Below are 18,207 nucleotides of genomic sequence, written 5' to 3' on the forward strand. Positions count from 1 at the left end.
TTTTTAAACATAATTTCCTATAAAACAGCTGCAGTAAATACACAATTGTCCAAAGATAAGGTAATACATAACAGGTTGTACAAAAGCATTTCTGATACGCTGTGCTTTCATTAACTGAGAGCCAAGTGTGAAATACCATAAACTTTTAATCTTTTTTTTTTTTTTTTTTTATTGTAGGGAAAATCTCAGGAATTTCTGTGGCTGTTTTTTCCTCCATTGAAATATTTATGACAAAAGAAGAGGGCACTCGTTGCCAAATTTTTAAGTTCTTACCTTTACTCAATTATTTTTTATAACAAATTTGAATTAGAAACTTTCTGTAGGATCAATTCTGTGTTCGTAGTACATTTGGATGAATGCATGTGCAACAAAGAGGTCAAATGTCAGCTTCAATCTCAAAGATCGAGCACCTTCAGACCAGTTGGTGCCTGGAGGTGCCTGGGCCAGTGTGGCCACTCACAGCCTTCACACCCATTGGCAGCTAGGCTGTGGCTCCCACGGCCATTGAGAGTCTTCTCTGTCTAATGGCTCTCTGAAAAGTCTGTGTTGGGCAAAAAAGAGGTGTGACAATGAAAACAGAGAAAGAATGATCCCAATGTCAAGCAACAGTAGGGTGCTGGGGAGATGAGAGCCCCAACCCTGGGCTGGGAGGTAGGAGGAGAGAGCAGCATTCGGCACCTGCATACTGACAGGAAAAGATCAGTTGTGCTTCCCAAGACGATTTTTTTTTTCTCTTGAATTGAACTGACTTCACCCAGGAATGATAAGACTGTGGGCACAGTTAAGTCAGTGATGTCAGTGGTGCAGCAGGCAGCTGTGGAGAAGCATGAGGTGGAAGGCCTCTGCAGAGGCTTCCAGAAAAAGGTGCTCCACAAGGGTGAGTCTGACCTGGCCTCTCAGCCTGCTGAGGGCAGGCAAGATTTTGAGTGAAGAGAGGTGTTTTTTTCTCAGCTCCCTTTTCCATTGTGTTTGGGGAGAGGAGAAAAATCACCTTTTGTGTAGCCAGACACAGACTCTCATTCCAAGAGTGCCATGAAATTCTCTCTCACCATCACACCCAGCCGGTCTCCACGGGTTCTTGGTAACACGAATGAAACAAGGCCAAATCTGTTAAAGCCAGCTCCTCGACTGTTGAAAATTGGTGTTAGGTGGCTTCTCTGTAGTTTCAGGAAAATAACTATGGTTGTACAAACATTCTTGTATAAACAATGTGCCATAACCTTTTGATAAAGAAAGATACCATTGGATATGCTCTCTTAAGAAAAATCTGTTGACTACATCGATTTTGTTGGTATGTATGAATTAGTGTCAGATTGACCTCTCAGTGATGCAGATAAAACACCAAAACTTTTGGCTACTTCATGTATGTTCCACTTCTGCTGCCAGGAAAACTTGAAGAACTGATTTTATAACAAAGATAGTTTCATAGCCAAGATTTTCTCATGGATTATAAAACTAGAAAGTATGATAATCTAGTCTGAGTACCTAGAAAACACACTTTAACGTTTTGCCAATTTTATTTCTTTTATAACCACATTGTACTTCTAGAGAATGGTACTTATGAAAAAATATGGATGTGAAATTCATGTCCTAATGGGAAATAAAAAGAAATTAACAGGATGGTGAAATTGCACAAAAAAAAAAAAAAAAAGAGTTTAGGAAGGTGCAAGCTATGCAGAACCTTTTGATTTTTTTCTTCGACTCTTCTGTCACATTCTTTCCTGTGCAGACTCCTTCTTCCTCCATCCCTGTGTGAAACTCCTGTTGACTTTTCTTTTTTTTTCTTTTCAGTTGACCGATAAAAACATTGAGCCAAGAAAAACCTTGTAATTTCTTTCTTTGAAAAGCTAGAATTGCAGTCATTGGAACAGCTTTCACTTTCTCAAAATATATGTAGATACACTTTAATTTACCTTAATATACTCTTTGATAAGGTTTAATATAACCTTGATAAAGTTTCAAAATACCATTTGCCATAGTTTCACAACTGCTTTGAGATACACATATATATCTACTTCTAATATATATCAAAGGGAGTACTGTAAGGCTACATGCTAACATGCTCCTTGAATTTCTTCTCGGAAAGGCTTTTATGTCTGTCATTTGTAGCACGTACGCTTTGTAAATAAACTGGAGTTTTCACTTCCCTGCTTTGTTATTGAAAGCTATGATTTGGAACTGGAGCCGTTCTGTCCCTCTGTAAAAAGACACTTGTTTATGTGTTGTCTAGAATATTGGGGCCTGTTTGCCAGAGGATGTACAGTAGATGTGTCATCTCAGCACAGCATATTTTGTCTGCCATTGCCCTGTTTTAAACAGTTGGGTTGAGAAATATTTTTTTCCCACAGTAGCTTTCTGCTAGCAAAAAAGATAACACGACTTTATGCTGCTACTCCAATCCACTGGAATGAGATTTTGGATTTAATTTCTAGATTTTCTCCATAAAACTGATAGCCTTATTTGGTGTTGTGTCTTTCAAAAATAAAGTTATTATCTGAGTGAAATTTCTGCTTATGAAAGGCACCGAATTCAAAATCTGAAATGCATAGTATATTGAAAATGCATAACATTGTAGCAGTTACTGAAACTAGATAATAGCTTGGAAGTACTTTCTTTTGGTGGAAACATAGGTTGCTTATCAGGTGACTTATAGAAATATGCCATTTTAGTCCTGCAGTTATGTGATCATTATCTCCTTCCTACTTGAGGCTGTTCATGCTTTTGGGTCTGTTAATGAAACTCTGCAATAAAAGACCTTTACTCTGAAACTACAATGCTAAAATAACAAAATAAGTGAGAGACAGTTATTTGTGGTGTAATCAACTGTGTTTAATTTGCTCACTTCCCTGCGCCTGACATAGATAGCAAAATGAAGGTGAAAATGAAGGTTAGGAATCCTCCTCCCCTTCATTCAGGACTCACGGAAGCCTCAGGTGGAGCCTTTAGAGGACCATCTTCAGCAAACCAGGACACAAGTCTTCAGAAGAAAGGCTCTTTGAAAATGGCATACTACCAGCATGGTGATTGCAGTGATGCAATATATAGAAAGATTCAGAGTTAACAAATGTCCTTCAGATGTATTTTATTTACCACAAGTATTCTTCAGAAGAATTTCCAGAACAACTGCAAAACTATTTCGCAGTACAAGTCAAAATGGTTCTGAGCCTTCATATCTTTAAAGGTAATGAACAAAGCAGCAACATCATACACAAGAGTCCCAGGTGAAAAGAAACAGATTAATTAAAAAGTATCTTGCTGTGAAGTGATTATGGCCTACTAAAGTGGTGTAAAGTTTTTGGAATAAAGATTCTTTATTTTGCATGTCTACTAGTTCTTTCACTTAGCCCTTCACCAGATCTTTTAACTGTTGCTACGTAATGACTAGAAATTAAGTGACTAGAAATTAATGAGTAGAAATCGTTACTTAATACAATTGCTATGTGGTTTCACATTTTTTTTCACATTTTTTTCTACCTTACTGGAAGGTGATTTTCATGTTAAGATATTTGTTTTCCTCCAGCAGGAGGAAAGGAAAAATCCTTATGACACCTTTTCTTTCTCTTTAAAAATATACATAAAACCATCAGATTTTGATGACAATTACAAATAACTATCTTTTACTGAAATTGCTCAGGTTCAGTTGACCTGTCATCTAAAAAGCACTGCTTTTATTTTGACGTAATTTTGAAACTGGGTCTTGTGCCATGAATCAGCATTAAATCAGGAGGAGGCATATTTTAAAGTGGCAGGTATAATTTCCAAACACAGCTTCATTGTTCTAAATTAAATAATTATCTGAGGACGTACACTAGCACTCTTTAGTGTGATCTTGCTTGATAAACTCTACCAAACTGTAAAGCCAACACCTAAGAAAAAATCCTTTTCTTAGAGTCTTAAAATGTATTTCAATTGGAATAAGTATTGAGAAACACATTTTTAATTAAAGGAAGGATAGTGCCAACATTTCCTTGGAGAGACTGTGCCAGTAGCATTCTAAAAACAGAAATTGAGGAGGATTTGCTTTTCTGTAGTTGAGAGGCAAACACCATAAGAGAAGTGATGGCTTGCTTTTCATGGGTTCTCTTGTGGGCACCTTTTAGTTCCTCATATGAGGAGCTCTGGAGATTTTTTATTTTTTTCTTTTAGTTTTTAGATAAGTGATTTATAAGTACAAAATTTTACTCTAAAGTCTCTACAATTTTAATCTTTTTATTATTACTAATTGCAAAAAAAAAAAAAAAAGTGTGACCTGAGCTCTCTTTGTGAATAAGTGTTGTCCCTGTAGTTCTAAATCAGTTTCCTGTTGTTTGTTGTTGTTGTTTTAAACACTAATTGTCGTGACAACTCCAATGATGGTTGCTGTTGTGGTTAGGCAGGTCAGTGGCAGTCTTTTATTAGTAGAGCTAGGAAAGCTTTTCTTTGCTGTAAAGCAAATTTGCTCTCTTAAAGTATTCTCATAATTTTGATGAGGTTCATTCCTAGGTTATCGTTACAAGCTGGCCTTTTTATTGAGATTTGACATGAGAATGCTTATCAGGAAAAAGAAAAAAAAAATCCACACACACACCAAAGAGGCGTTTTATAGGAGATTTTTGTTTGTTTGTTTTCAAATAGATGTGGGTCTAATTGCACTCAAGGAAATGTGGTGTATTACAAAGCTTCCTCATTTGCACTGGACTGGGCAAATTTCCCTATCTTTCAGCAGGTAAATTTGCATACAGCTGCTTAAAAGATTCTTTATTTTCAGTTGCTTGACTTCTTTAGTAAACCTCGAATACAGGTAAATACTATAAAATAAGTATCTCATTCCAGTTAATTACTAAAAGGGAAGCTTGCAGTGTCAACCCCCACAAAATTCAGTGTGAATTTGGTAGGTCTCTACTTAACCTACTTTGATTTCTTCATTATGTTTGGGACTGGTCTGAAAAGGGGGTGTTAATTGCTGAAGTCGCTAGAAGACAATATCCAGTGTTGCTGAGAGCGAAAAGAGGCTTGTCTTCAAATCCTGAAGGTGTAGGTCTGGAAAAGGGCAGGGTCATCATTAGTTAAATGGTATGTACAACAGAAAGTAGATATAATTAATTTATTGTGGTGTGTGAACTTCACAAAAAGGGGCAGATGTTAGGCCTTGTATTTTCTAGTATACTTATATTGCCAGTCTACAACCAGTATATATACTGAAACTGTTGTGTTTGCATATATAAGATACCCTGCAAATGATGGCAGAATTCTAGCCAAATCTCTTATTTTCAAACCCATCTAAACAAAAAGGTATAAAATCAGTCTCACTCTTGTTTTCAGTGCGTAAAGGACTTGATAACTTATGTGTGCAAGCTTTTTAACATATATTCTTGGTGGCACATGTTGCTTACTACACTTCAGCTTCTTGCGGTGTTGTGAAAAATGCTATTACATATTTTGACTCATATCAATTTGTATTGGTTTAAATCCCCATTTTTCTGTTGCTTATCAAATAAGAAACCTTCCACAGGTCTTGTGTAACTCCATGTAAAAGTGAGAAAAAATTCTCTTAACAGAGGAGTTGTATGGTAAGAAACTATTTTTGGCAATCACTGATTCTGAGGTACTCACATTAAAGTTTGGGAATAAAGCAAGAAACTCTCTTCATAAGAAAATATATCTTCAGCAAGTACTGTCCCATTTACTCCTGTGATTATATCTGCATCAGTGCAAAACTTTAGGGTAGGCAACCTGTGCTATTCAGTTTAGCTTTCCTGAAATGGGAAAAAGGTACAGTGATGAAAAAAATACAAAAACAAAACATCAACAACAAAAAACTACCGTTTTTTATTTCCCCTGTCAAAACCAAAAAACATAGTACTGCTCTCCTGATGGCTGAAAGCTGTAGCATGAAATATATATGCATATACACATATATCTAGATAAGATTAGGCCTTTATCATTCCTGTGAACAGCGGCTGATTATTTCATTGAGAGCTCGCAGAAACTTGTGATCACCAGACATAACCTGCCAAAACTGGCTTTTTACTAAAGCGAGGTCAGAAGGCTCGGGAAAGTAAATAAATATTTTTTCTTAAGCCTGACTAAACAGTACAACTTGTGGAGCTATTTGTTCAACTGTTTTTTGTTGGTTTTGTTTTGTTTCACCTTTTTGTTTGTTTGTTTTGTTTTTTAGAGTAATGCTTGTAGTTTTGCATAATATAATCGCTCATTCCTATCGACTTTTGGTGAAATTTGAACTCTTCAGTGACGGGGACCTGGCTGAAAATGGAAGGCAGATAATGAAATAACTCAGATAGTTCTGAAAGTAAGAACACCCAAAGCTTCAAAATGAAACACCATTGTATTTCCCATCATCAGTGTTTTCTGAGACTCAAGAATTAGATTCTGACACCAGAACACCAGCCAGCCAGAGCCAAAGTCTCTGTAGAGCAATTCAATTATTAGTTGATCTTGAATGACCAAGAACCTTTTTAATTTATGGAAAAAAGGAGGATAAGACACAGATGTGCTGGTTTTTGAATGTATGTGGCTCATTTTTTTGTTTGTTTGTTTGCTTGTTTTGTTTTGTTTTTAATATTGTAAAAGGCTTTGCATGACTTCAGGTTAATTACAAAAAAGAAACAATTGTATCACAAATGCAAGGAATGCAGTATTCTCCTTATCATTTTCCAGTAAACAGGAAACTAGTATGGTATAGATCATGCCTGTGACCCCAAAGTGGAAAACCTTACAAGAACTTCTTCAAAAGAGTTGTGGTTAGGATACTTTCCCAAATTGGCAGTTTATGAAAATTTGCTGCATTTTGTTTTCTAACCTGCTATTAGTTTTTGCATTTGGCTCAGTACTGAAGGTATACTAAGTCTTCAGGAAGTCTTTCAGAAGTTCTCCTTAATTTTAGAAGCTTTTTCTTGATCAAGCAAGCAGAATCAATATATTAGATGCTTCTAAGATCCTGGAATGTAGCTTTAAGAAATTACAACAGTTACAAATTGTGAGCCAAATCCCTGCCTTACACAAAGTGTACCAGTGATAAATGAAGGTCTTACTGACCTAATAAAATGCTACAGATTGATATTCCTTTTGTTGAGCAGCCTGTAATTTCATTAATTTTATTGACAGTAATTATAACAAGTTAAATTTATGGTAGCCATAAAGAAAAGTTAGTCAACCACATGAAAATGTCAGCATGCTCACTTTGGTATGAGCAGACTGAAGGTTTTGGGGGGTGTGTGTGTGTGGTGGTTGCTGGTCTGTTGTCTTCTTCCTGCATTCAGCTTTGAGGGCAGTTTATAAGGGCTAGGGAATGGTGTTTTTGGTGTGCCCATCGCAGTTCTGTCTGTAAAACTGAAAGGAGGTTCTTGTAGCCTTCTGATTTCAGGCCCATGTTTTCAATTTTTTCTTAATAGTATTAAGGGATTAGCTGATAGAATTATGTGAAACATCAAACTATCTGTCCAGCTGGATGTCATCGCTGAGGATATAAGATCTGAGCGTTGAGGGAGGATTTTCAGTTCTTCTTTCTGGGTGTATTAAAGTACAAATGTAATGAAATCATGCCTTTTATTTAGCCAGGCAAGTTGCTGGTTCACTGAGTTGTTGGAGACTTGCCTGTGCTGGGAATACAGGACTGGGCCTGCTTACATTAAACATGTGCCAAAATTTCTGTATATGGCTGTGGAAATTAGCACAGGTGGAGGATTAGCACTGGTGGAGGATTGCATAAACATTATAGGGCTAATGATACTATGAGTATCCTTGCCTGACAAAGCAGCACCTCCTGTAAGGAGCACCTGTGAAGATGTGCCTACTACAGGAGCACGTGCCTATTTCTCCAAAACTTCTCTTTAGTGTAAGCTGGGAGGGAGGGGTGTGTGCATGCACTTATGTGTCTAAGACTGGTACCTAAGATGAAATTAAGAAATTAGAGTTCTGGACCTCTTAACTAGAAATTAAGTAAATATAACAATTACAAATAAATAAATAAATAAAAATAAAGTAATGGTCAATGAAGTCAGGGAAACATTGGTGAGAAGATTTTAAAATAAAATGCCGGTAAGAAAAATACTTTAAAGAATAAAACATTTGCAATGCCATATCTTAAAGACAGAAAAAGGAATGATAACAGGTTGTGCTAATGCTCAGTTATATGATAAAGAGACATGGAAATAGTGATAAGAGGGTACAAATAGGATTCCAAATTTAAAACTTAGGAATCACAATACATTTGTTCAATTTCCATACTTTTACCTCAAATACAAAACAAATCCAGGTCAGTCATTTTTTCTGTCACTGAAGCTTCTATATTTTAGCACTTTTTGCTGTATTAATGTAAATATTGAAGAGGTACAAAAAATCTCAAAACTTGCAGCTGAATTTTTGTGTGTGAGTTTATTTGCAGGGCAGAGTGTTTTTCCTGGGAAGATTTCTGGAATTTGATACAACCTAGCATACTCCACCAGTAAAATATTTGTGTTTCAGAAATGCTTTTTAAGATCCTACAGTTATGCCATAAAGATAGATATGCCATAAATGAAAATCCAAGGGGGAAATCACCCCCAAAGCACAACTTCATGATGATGGTATAAGTTGTTTAAATGCCATAGTTCTACCTTCCAGGCTGGTACTGATTGTGAAACCTCAGATGAAATTGCCATTCCCTGTGTCCTTTTTCCAAATGGATACTGTCTCTAGAGCTCCCTGGCCAGCAGCACCAGAGCAGGTACAGTTCTTACTTTCCTGACTGATGATAAAGTGAACCCAGCAGTGGCTGAGATTGGTTTTACTCTATCTTATGCTCTTAGCATATGGGACTGTGATCTGGAAGACAATTTGGGCAAAATAACAGAGGTTATATTTGGGTATTTCTGAAAATAACTTTTAATTTCTATTTTAATTTGATGAGCAGAAAAAAATATTTTAATGTTTCATGACAGTAGCCTTTCTATCCCAGCTTCATTTCTCCAGATGGGCATAGGTTAATGGTTTGGCTTAGATACACCAGCCTTGCACCTTTCTCCCTGAAGTAGTAAAGAGGGCTGCAGCAGGGGAAACAGTGGTATAAGCAAGTGCCAATTTAATAGTAGTTGTTTACTAAGCTTGATATTATCAAGTCTTAACAGGACTTTCCTAAAGCAAACTTCTCCCTGGTGGCCTGTCTTCATTGCTTCTGCAGTTTAAGAAAATTAAATGAGAGTAATAGTGCTAATTGTTATTAAGTAACAGGTTATCTTTAATCAGGACGTTTTGTGCTACAACATAGTGCATTTGGGAAATACCAAGATGTAAGGAGGACAGAAAAATGGCTTTGTGTGTGCATTTTAAAATTTCCTGAGTCCAGGGATGGCCCTATTTATTCAAACAAACATATGTTAACTCATAATTAAATGTTAATTATTAGCTACACTACAAAAATTTTAAACGATAGGCATCTCACCAATAAAGTCCATTCTGCACAAGGCCCTCCTTTGAACTGTAAGTAGCATTTTAAGATGGAAACCTGCTTGCTGTAACTTGTTTCATAAGGTGAAACAAAACATTATCCATACCCAAAACACTAAATATGGTATGCGTGGTCTCCATGTTGCATTTGTTTCTGTAAATAGCATTTCTAAACATCAACTGCAGTAAGCTGTGACCTGTTCGGACATTTTATGAAATGTGGTAATTCACATGCGTCTGCTATCTACAAGTGTTGGTTTTGTTGTTGTTGTTGTTGTTGTTGCTTAAGGAGTTATTCCCAGTGCAACTCAAAACAAGCTTAAAGAATGGCATGCAGTTTATATCTGGTAAATTAACTAATGCATATAATTCTTAACGTGAGTGCTGTGAAAAAAAAAAAAAAAAGGCAACAAAGTTGTTGCCCCTGGAATCTTGTATATTCAGTCTGCAAGAAGAGTAAATTGTCACTGCCACTTTATAGATGCTGTTCAAAGCAATAGAAAACTTGGAGTAGTGCCTCTAAAAAGACTTGTGTTAATCCTGCATTACTTTATTTCCTTACATTGTAATGCTGTAATGTCTATCAGCAAGCATGTGAGTCAGCCTGCCCCTTGCTTGATTTCATTGTACAGATAAGGTATTTGAAAACCGGTTGCTACTCAGTAGGAAGCAAGAGCATGTAGTGTGGCTTCCATATCTAGAAAGGGTATAAAAATATATAATGCATGTAAATTGAAATAATTATGTGTTAAAAAATTAGTATTGTTTAATTTACACCGAGCAAGGATATGGTCTGTATAGAGGGTTGTCTTCAATAAGAAGAATATTGAAAAGCAGAAAATATGCAACCTCTGATTATTTTTGCTTTTAAACATGAAAATCATTTTAATGTGCTTTTTTTTTCTTACCTAAACCATCAGCCAGATTTACATTCTTGCTGTTCCACTTCATTTAAGAACTGTTTATTCCCATTGTTTCACTTACCTTGTTATGTTTTTGTGCTATTCTTTTGACTTTTATTAAATAGGACAATTTTCTCCTCTAAAATTATTATCTTTCCCAAATGTGATAAGGGTGAATTCCTCTTGATATATACTTTTACCAGTTTAGTTTGTTTTCTAAAGTAGTATATCAGCAGGATCGCATCTTTCATTGTACTGTGGATTCCTTTCTCTAGGTGCAGACTTCCTGGGAAGTGTAGTCTCCCCACAAGCCCCTCTCCATGTTCTGAAATTCAGAATTCACCTATTCCCAGAGCAGCAGCATGTCCTATTGCTCTATTCCAGGAACCTGTCACAAAGAGCCAAAAATGACCATGTGCTGTGCAGAACTGTAAGTTTTTTCCTTTCTGACATCATGGTTCAAATTTATTTTTTTTCTCCCCCTCATCTCCTCTCTTGTGTCAGTTCAAAAAGCAGGGGAAAGAAAGGCTGTGTCATGGGGATCCAGGGTGGCTTTTGCCTCTATTCAGTCACCTAAAACGTTTGCCTCTTCTTAATTATCTTTGGTCTTGTGTAAGGTTCCTAATACTTTGTTTTTATTTCTGAGGAATAAGAGATTGAGTTTTGAAGGAAGATTTTCAAAAACACTTTCATTTTCCACATGGACTGCAGCATTAAGAGCAAAAATTACTCCACAGACCACATCTTTGAATGGGCAGGGAATCTGGAATTTTATTTTCCTGCTGGAATTTTCTACTGGGATTTCCTTCTGGATCATACCACAGTGGTCACACAGGAATTAATCACACTTTGCACTTTCTCAGGCCCCAACCCAGATGCCCATACCTCTCATTTTAACATCTTAATACTGTCAAACTGAAATAATTTGGATGGAAAATTTCCTCTATGAGTTTCTGGCTCATAGTACCTTTGGTATCATTTTCTAATGTAAACAGAATATAATGAATCCTCTAAAGATGAGATTTGGAAAAATACATTCTTTAGCCATGTTGTAGTGTTTTGGTGTTTAATTAATACTAAATTGCAAAAATCTGGCAGCTATCTCATTTGGCACATGGACTTGAAATTTCAGATGCTTGACGGGAGACAGGGAATTACTGTGGAGCTGTGGAGTATAGGAGATGTACCTCCTATAATTTTCCTGAAATAAAACAAAACAAACAAAAAAGAATTTTATATGCTTGGATTTTTCACTACATTTCAAGCTAATAAAAAGCCTTTGCCACTACCGAACATGCCACAGAACACAGTAGCAGAGGTTAAGGAAGGCCTTTTCTACAACTAGTCTTGAGCTGTGAAAGTTGGACAGAGGCAGTTCCTGTGTTTTTCCCCTCTTCCTTCTGGCACCCTGGAGAAAGGAAGATAACTTAAAATGCAAATAGTTGGAAAAAAGGGGAAGAGATCAGTTGTGGGAGACCGTAATGTTGGGGGAAGGACAACGGACAGGTATAAGATGTGGAAAAGACTAAGGAATGTAGAAAGGTAATGTATTAGGAATTGTACGCTGCGTGAAAAGGAGCAGAAAAGTCTACAGTTGCTATAGTGTACCACTTTCCCGAGCTTGAAAATAAATCCGGTGCTGAATAGGTTCTGCATTCTGACCACATATGGAAGGTCAATTATTTTTCCATTCATCCTGATCTCCTTGCTCCCATCATGATGCTCCACAAGAGGGCTTAATAACTTGGGCCTTCTGCTGGTATTGCTGAACCTACTAGTGGGCAGATGTGGAAGAGGCAATAGTACTACAGTGGTACTAATGGTACCACTGGTACTAATGGTAACAGTACTACTAATATTGATAGTAGTAGAGAAAAATGTGGGGCAGAGATCACTGCAGAAGTGTTGGGGATGGGTGAGGAGGAGAAAGACTGTGGGGGTGGGAAAGCAGAGAGGAGTTCTGAGGAGAGGAGGAAACTCAGGGAAACCTGGGAACAAGGAAAAGAAAATAGAGTTGTGACACTGATGTCCAGCTACCAACAGTTTGAGAAATATTCAAAAAATTAATTTGATAAAATGCAGCTTGGCTGTAATCACAAAACATTGAAACTTTAGTTCCTTAACTTTGCTGTAATCCTGCTCCGTCATGTGCTCTGTGGGGAGTTTTGTTCCTGGTGAAGTGCCATGTGATCTTTAATATTTGCAGATCTGAATATTGATTTCTGCTCTGTTGCATGTCACTTACCAACAGTCTTGAAGCCACCAACCACAGCAAATTATTGATCCAAAATTCCTTGCCACTATTTTGGTCTAAAATTATCACTTAAGCATCACACCTGAACCCTGAAACTTGTATGGGTGAAAGGGCAGACACGAAAGAATTCCAACTACTTATCGTTTTAATCCTTCTTGAGCTCATTATAAACATTTATTTTTACACCTGTTCTCTTGACTATGGATCCTTTTCATTAAAGAACCATCCTTCTTTCACCATATAAGTCCTCACGTGTTGAAAAACTATTTTGTTGAGGACTTTTTTGGTTCCTTCTTGCATGTTTTGGCACACGTCTCTTAAAAAAGATCCTGTAGAAGATGATGAAACAGAATCTGTCTCTCATATTCTTTTAAACTCTACACAAATATAATCTACATCATCATCGGGGCTGTGCAATGTGTTGCAATAAAATGGTTTTCTGGAGTTGCTCCAGTAGAGATCCAAAATCTGCCCCAAACTATAAAGGGGCAGATTTGTAAACCCTTTTACAAACCTGGGTTGCCTTAGCACTTAGTCTGGACTATGTTGTGTTTTTTTGCCAAACTATGAAAATCTTCATTTTATGCAACTGAAATAGAGTGGGGAAGGAAAAAGACAATATCTTCTGACCTCCCTCTGATAGTTCAGTTGCCTTTAACTTTTATTCCAAAACAAGGATGATAGTATAAAAACCTTAATACTAAAACCTTAATATTTAGCAATCTGGTTCCTGCTGAATAGTAGTGTATGCATAGATCAATATGAAACTGCAGCCCAAAGTGCTTTATGCAGGAGGCTGCAGAAGAACTGGCAATTAAAAAGGGTAATGCATCAAGTCTTAGTTGAGGATTTTGCCAGACCCTGATTCAGTTCTTTTTGATCTCAGATTAGTTAGATAGGTTCTTGACTCTATAAAGCCCCAGTTTTACTTGATGATCTTCTGTAAAGCTATTTCCCTTCAGCAAAGTATTTGACTCACATATAATTTACTGAAACACAAGATATTCTGTATTTGTTCAGAATGAATAGATTGCTCCTTCTTTACTTGTTGGGAAAAGACTAGATGGTAGACCTGTAAGACAGACCAGGACTCCCAGCACAGTTAGAAAAAAAAAAACATTGCCACTGTTTAAATAGAATTCTTCCTGGGTAGAAAAATAGGTGCACATGGTAAGGTACTGTATTCTGGCTTTTCATTAAATTTGACTGCATTTTAACCTATTTGGTGACAAAGGTTGTAGTGCCCCTTGCAGTTTAATTCCTGACTCCTACCACTAGTAGTAGTAGGTGTGCAACACTCATGTTAGCTGCTGGGTTGCAGGCACATGTGTTTGAGACCAACAGTTACATAGATACTTCTCATCTTCCTTCACAGAGTTTCTGTTGCGCCTGCTTAAAGAGGTAGAACGTACCAGGAAGAAACATGGAGAAGAGAAGCGACAAGATCATTTTAGGACCAGAGAGCCTGCACGGCTGCACTGTGGGCGGCCACCGATCTAGTCTCTGCCTTCACAATGCAGATCGAAGTGTGATAAAGTGTGTAGGTCACGGTCATGAGTAGCTGAGTGCTGGCTGTTACATGAAAGTTGACGTTCTCTACTAGCAGCCACTGTTTGTTTTTCGCTGTTGACACAAAGCTGAGATGTTGTGTCTTGTTACTAGCTCTATACAGAAAGTGCTACTTCCTTACTCGGTGTGTGCAAATATTTACTGGATCTTTGGACAACCAGGTGGATCAGTCTAAAGGAGACACTCAGAGAAGTACATAGAGTAGGGTAACTCCAAGGTCATGTCTAAGCTGCTACCAGTTTTTCTGTGTTGTCACTGCACGGAAATAATAGGCATGACAAGGAAAATGTTAACCCTTTGGGTCGTCACATCTACTACAACTTTTAGAGGAACTGAGAAGCTTGTAATTCAGTTTCTTGGCCTTAATTGTTCAAAAGCAAGCATATTTTTCTTTCTTTCTTTTTCTTTCTTTCTTTCTTTCTTTCTTTCTTTCTTTCTTTCTTTCTTTCTTTCTTTTCTTTTCTTTCTTTTCTTTTCTTTTCTTTTCTTTTCTTTTCTTTTCTTTTCTTTTCTTTTCTTTTCTTTTCTTTTCTTTTCTTTTCTTTTCTTTCTTTTCTTTTTTCTCTTTTTCTTCTTCTTTGTATTAATTGAGTAATCATCTCCAAAAATGAGACCTTCAGGACCTGTCAAGTTGATGTCTTGTGATTAGAATTACTCATCACTTTGTTTTTACATACGTCACTCTTTAAGTATTTTGTTTATATTGATAGCTACAATGTGAACATAACTTGTTGTAAATTTATTTTAAATTATACCTATTTTGTAATAAGCCACGTTTTGACACCCATATTGGTTTGACTGAGAAGTGTGAAATAGTTTAATTGCTATTATATTATTCTAGAGTGTATCAAAATTGTTTTAATCATGCAGGGCTTTGAATAATTTTTTATTTTGTATTCCTTTGAAGCCTTTCCTCCTGTATGTAGTGTGACTTAAAAAATATGAACGTTGTGATACTAAAGTATTCTGGATTACAATGCAGTTTGAAAATGCAATTCCTTGAGAGGATTCAAAATTTGAAAATTCAAGAAAGCAAGTTTTAAAAGCATTTTAAAAACTATTTTAAGCACTAATTTTAAAGACAATGTCACAATTTATTTGTGAAATCTTTCTCTTAACGCAAACTGTTATTTAACACAGGCATAACTGTTTGAATCTGGGGACTTTGACTTCTTCATGGTGTATGGATTATCAGACTCATGGATGAGATCTTGCTCCACATAGCCCCTCTGTAGAATCAGGTTAAGTACAGTGTCTTAAATAGCAGACCACTTTTGCATATGCAGTTTAGGAAATTGAGTTAGGAACAGGCTTGCTGCTGTGGTGATTTTACTTGTTTAATACATAATACATAATAAATTAAATTTGTATTACTTAATGATAGGCTTCTGTGAAACATTTTAATAAAACAAATACAGGAAGGTAACTTGCCTGTTGAAAGAGTTGTTATCTTATGATAAAGTTAAGCTGTGAATTACTACATACTGTTTGAGAGGTTATTTAGTATAAGATCTGGAATAGATTTATTTAATGCTGATATAAGAAATTATTCCTTGTCTTACAATAATTTCCAGAGATTTTAATCAATATCTGATACTTTTGAAAAGGAAAATATTTTCATTCTCACTAAGTAGCTGTACCTTCTGTTGCTCCATTTGCTGTCATTTCAACAGAACACTTAAGGAGATCTATAAATCCAGCATGATGCGCATTTATGTTTATCTGTAAATGTATGTTTGGAAGGAATATGAGCATTTCTTTTGGAGAAACTGCCTGGACTGTAAAATGTGGCTTCTCAGGAACAAAGGCACCAGATGCTGTCTGCATTATATCGTGGTTTTTTGGTTTTTTTTTTTTTTTTTTTTTTTTTTTGCTTTTGCTTTCACGTAGATTTTGTACTTGCGCTGGGACTAACGTGATTTTTTTTTTTTTCAGAAAATCAGAGCAAATGGTGGGTGGGAACACACTGATGCCACATCCTTGAACTCCTTTGTGTGCTAAGAACAATGTCTGTTTTAAACAGAACATATATCTTAAATAAACCTGGAAGAATTAAAAGGGGTAAAAAATAAAAAGATAGGAGAACTGGCCTGCTGAAATGACTCTTTTATTCTGTGTGATGGTGATAGCAAGAGGCTGCTGTTTAGAAAGTGCAAGGAACGTAACCGGTATTTTGGGGTAGCAAAGTATGACTTTTCGAATAATCCTGTCATCAGCTCATTTATTGCTTGTGACTTTAAATAGTTCCCTGAGAGCCCAGTGTGAACACCACTACCAGAGTGAAGTGGAAAAAAATAGAAAAAAAAAAAAAAAAGATGGGCCTCGTAAAGAAGAAGCCGTCAAGTCTGGAGGCCTCGCCAGATTTCCTCTGCGCGGCCAGGCGCGGTCTGGGCTGCGCGCGAAGCTGCCGTCGGGCTGACCACCCTCCCTGCGGAGCCCAGCGCCCGGCTGGCCACAGGCCAGGCCGCCAGACGCCAGGCCCTGGGCTCCCAGTGCTGGGAGAGGCCGCTCGGGCTGCTCATACAATGGCATTATCTCAGGCCAGCCACTGCTGCAGAAACTCTCAAAGCTTCCTGTCCTTGCAGCGGCAGCACAAAGTGTCCGCTTTTCCAACCGCTCGCTGACACCCTCGCCAGCTCCTGGTCGCCAGACTAGGTGTATAAATGTCTAAAGCTACTTCTTTCCTGGGATTTACAGGCACTGCATGCAGTAATGTATTGTATTTTTAGTCGCTTCTGTCATGATCAACACGATCGTGAGTCACGCAGGGAAAGGGAATACGCTTCTATTTCAGGTCCTATAAAACCAGCAGAGTTATATAGTAGAAAGGATATAAATTCTTTAATGATTATGTTCTTTTTGTCCTTAAAGGATGCATATTCTTTTTAATTTTTTAATGGTCTAGCAGCTCTTTGCAGTAAATTTCAATTTCATTTCTGCATATAGGAGCAGGATATTTGAAATCAATTCTGTTCTTTGACTTGATTTTAATTATGGTAAGGATTTGAGAAGTTATATTTAATGTGAACTATTTTATAGATAAGAAAGGTAGCAGAACTACTAGAAAATAAATTGTATCTTACGTAGAATCTTTAAAAAAAAAAAAAAGACATAAAAAGTCCAATATAGTCTGCCATGCATATTTCTGGTTCTGTGTCTTGCTCTTGAGGTACGTTATGTAACCCTTGGTGATGAAGAGTAGAACAGTCTTGATTTCTACTAGATGTTAATGAACTATTAACAACTAACTTACATTTAATAAACGTTTCCATTAATTTTAATTTAGAAAAAGTAATAACTGTTTAGTATAGCTGTATTTTAAAGATAGTTTATTTAAAATATCTAATCTGTGACACACACATATATATAGTGGTGTGACGGGCCAGATTCTCAGCTTCATTTGACCTAGACATGTGTCTGACAGGTTATCTTCCTGGTGGAGAGAGTGGACTCTGCCAATAGTATCTGAAAAGCTTAACTTTTTTTTTTTTTTTCTGTGCAGTTCACCAAGTCTCAGTGGAGGAAGAAGGAAACATTTTTCATGCTTACTACTGCTTGGTCCCATACATAAGTATTTATATATTCCCTTACAAAAGTATTTATGCTTATTTTTAGTGAAGTGTAGGGAAAGGGGATAATTCAGGTCTTATTAAGTGCAAATTTTTTGTTAAGACAGTAACTGTAGTTTTGGGAGAGTCAATAATGCCAATGCTGGAATTTGTGTAATAGTGAGATGTTAAAAGATATAAGCCATGAGTCTAAAAATGTTTGACTTATTCAGAAAATGGTTTATTATAATCATCATTCATAACAGTTAAGCCAGTGCAATCATCACAGCATGACATGGCTTTGTCTACACCACTTGAATAGAGTGCATTATTTGGAGCAAGACAGTTTTCTGTTAACAGAAGAATGTTTACCAGATGACATCAAACATCTGAACTGATCTCCCAAAGAAACTGAAAGTTTTTTTTCATAGGAGTGTTTCTGCTTAATGTTTATTAGATTTTTAAAATGTTTTATCTACTTTTCTTTGCATTTTTAATCTTAAAACGAATA

Source organism: Cygnus atratus, chromosome 2 (assembly GCF_013377495.2).
Source record: "Cygnus atratus isolate AKBS03 ecotype Queensland, Australia chromosome 2, CAtr_DNAZoo_HiC_assembly, whole genome shotgun sequence".
Lineage (NCBI taxonomy): Eukaryota > Metazoa > Chordata > Aves > Anseriformes > Anatidae > Cygnus > Cygnus atratus.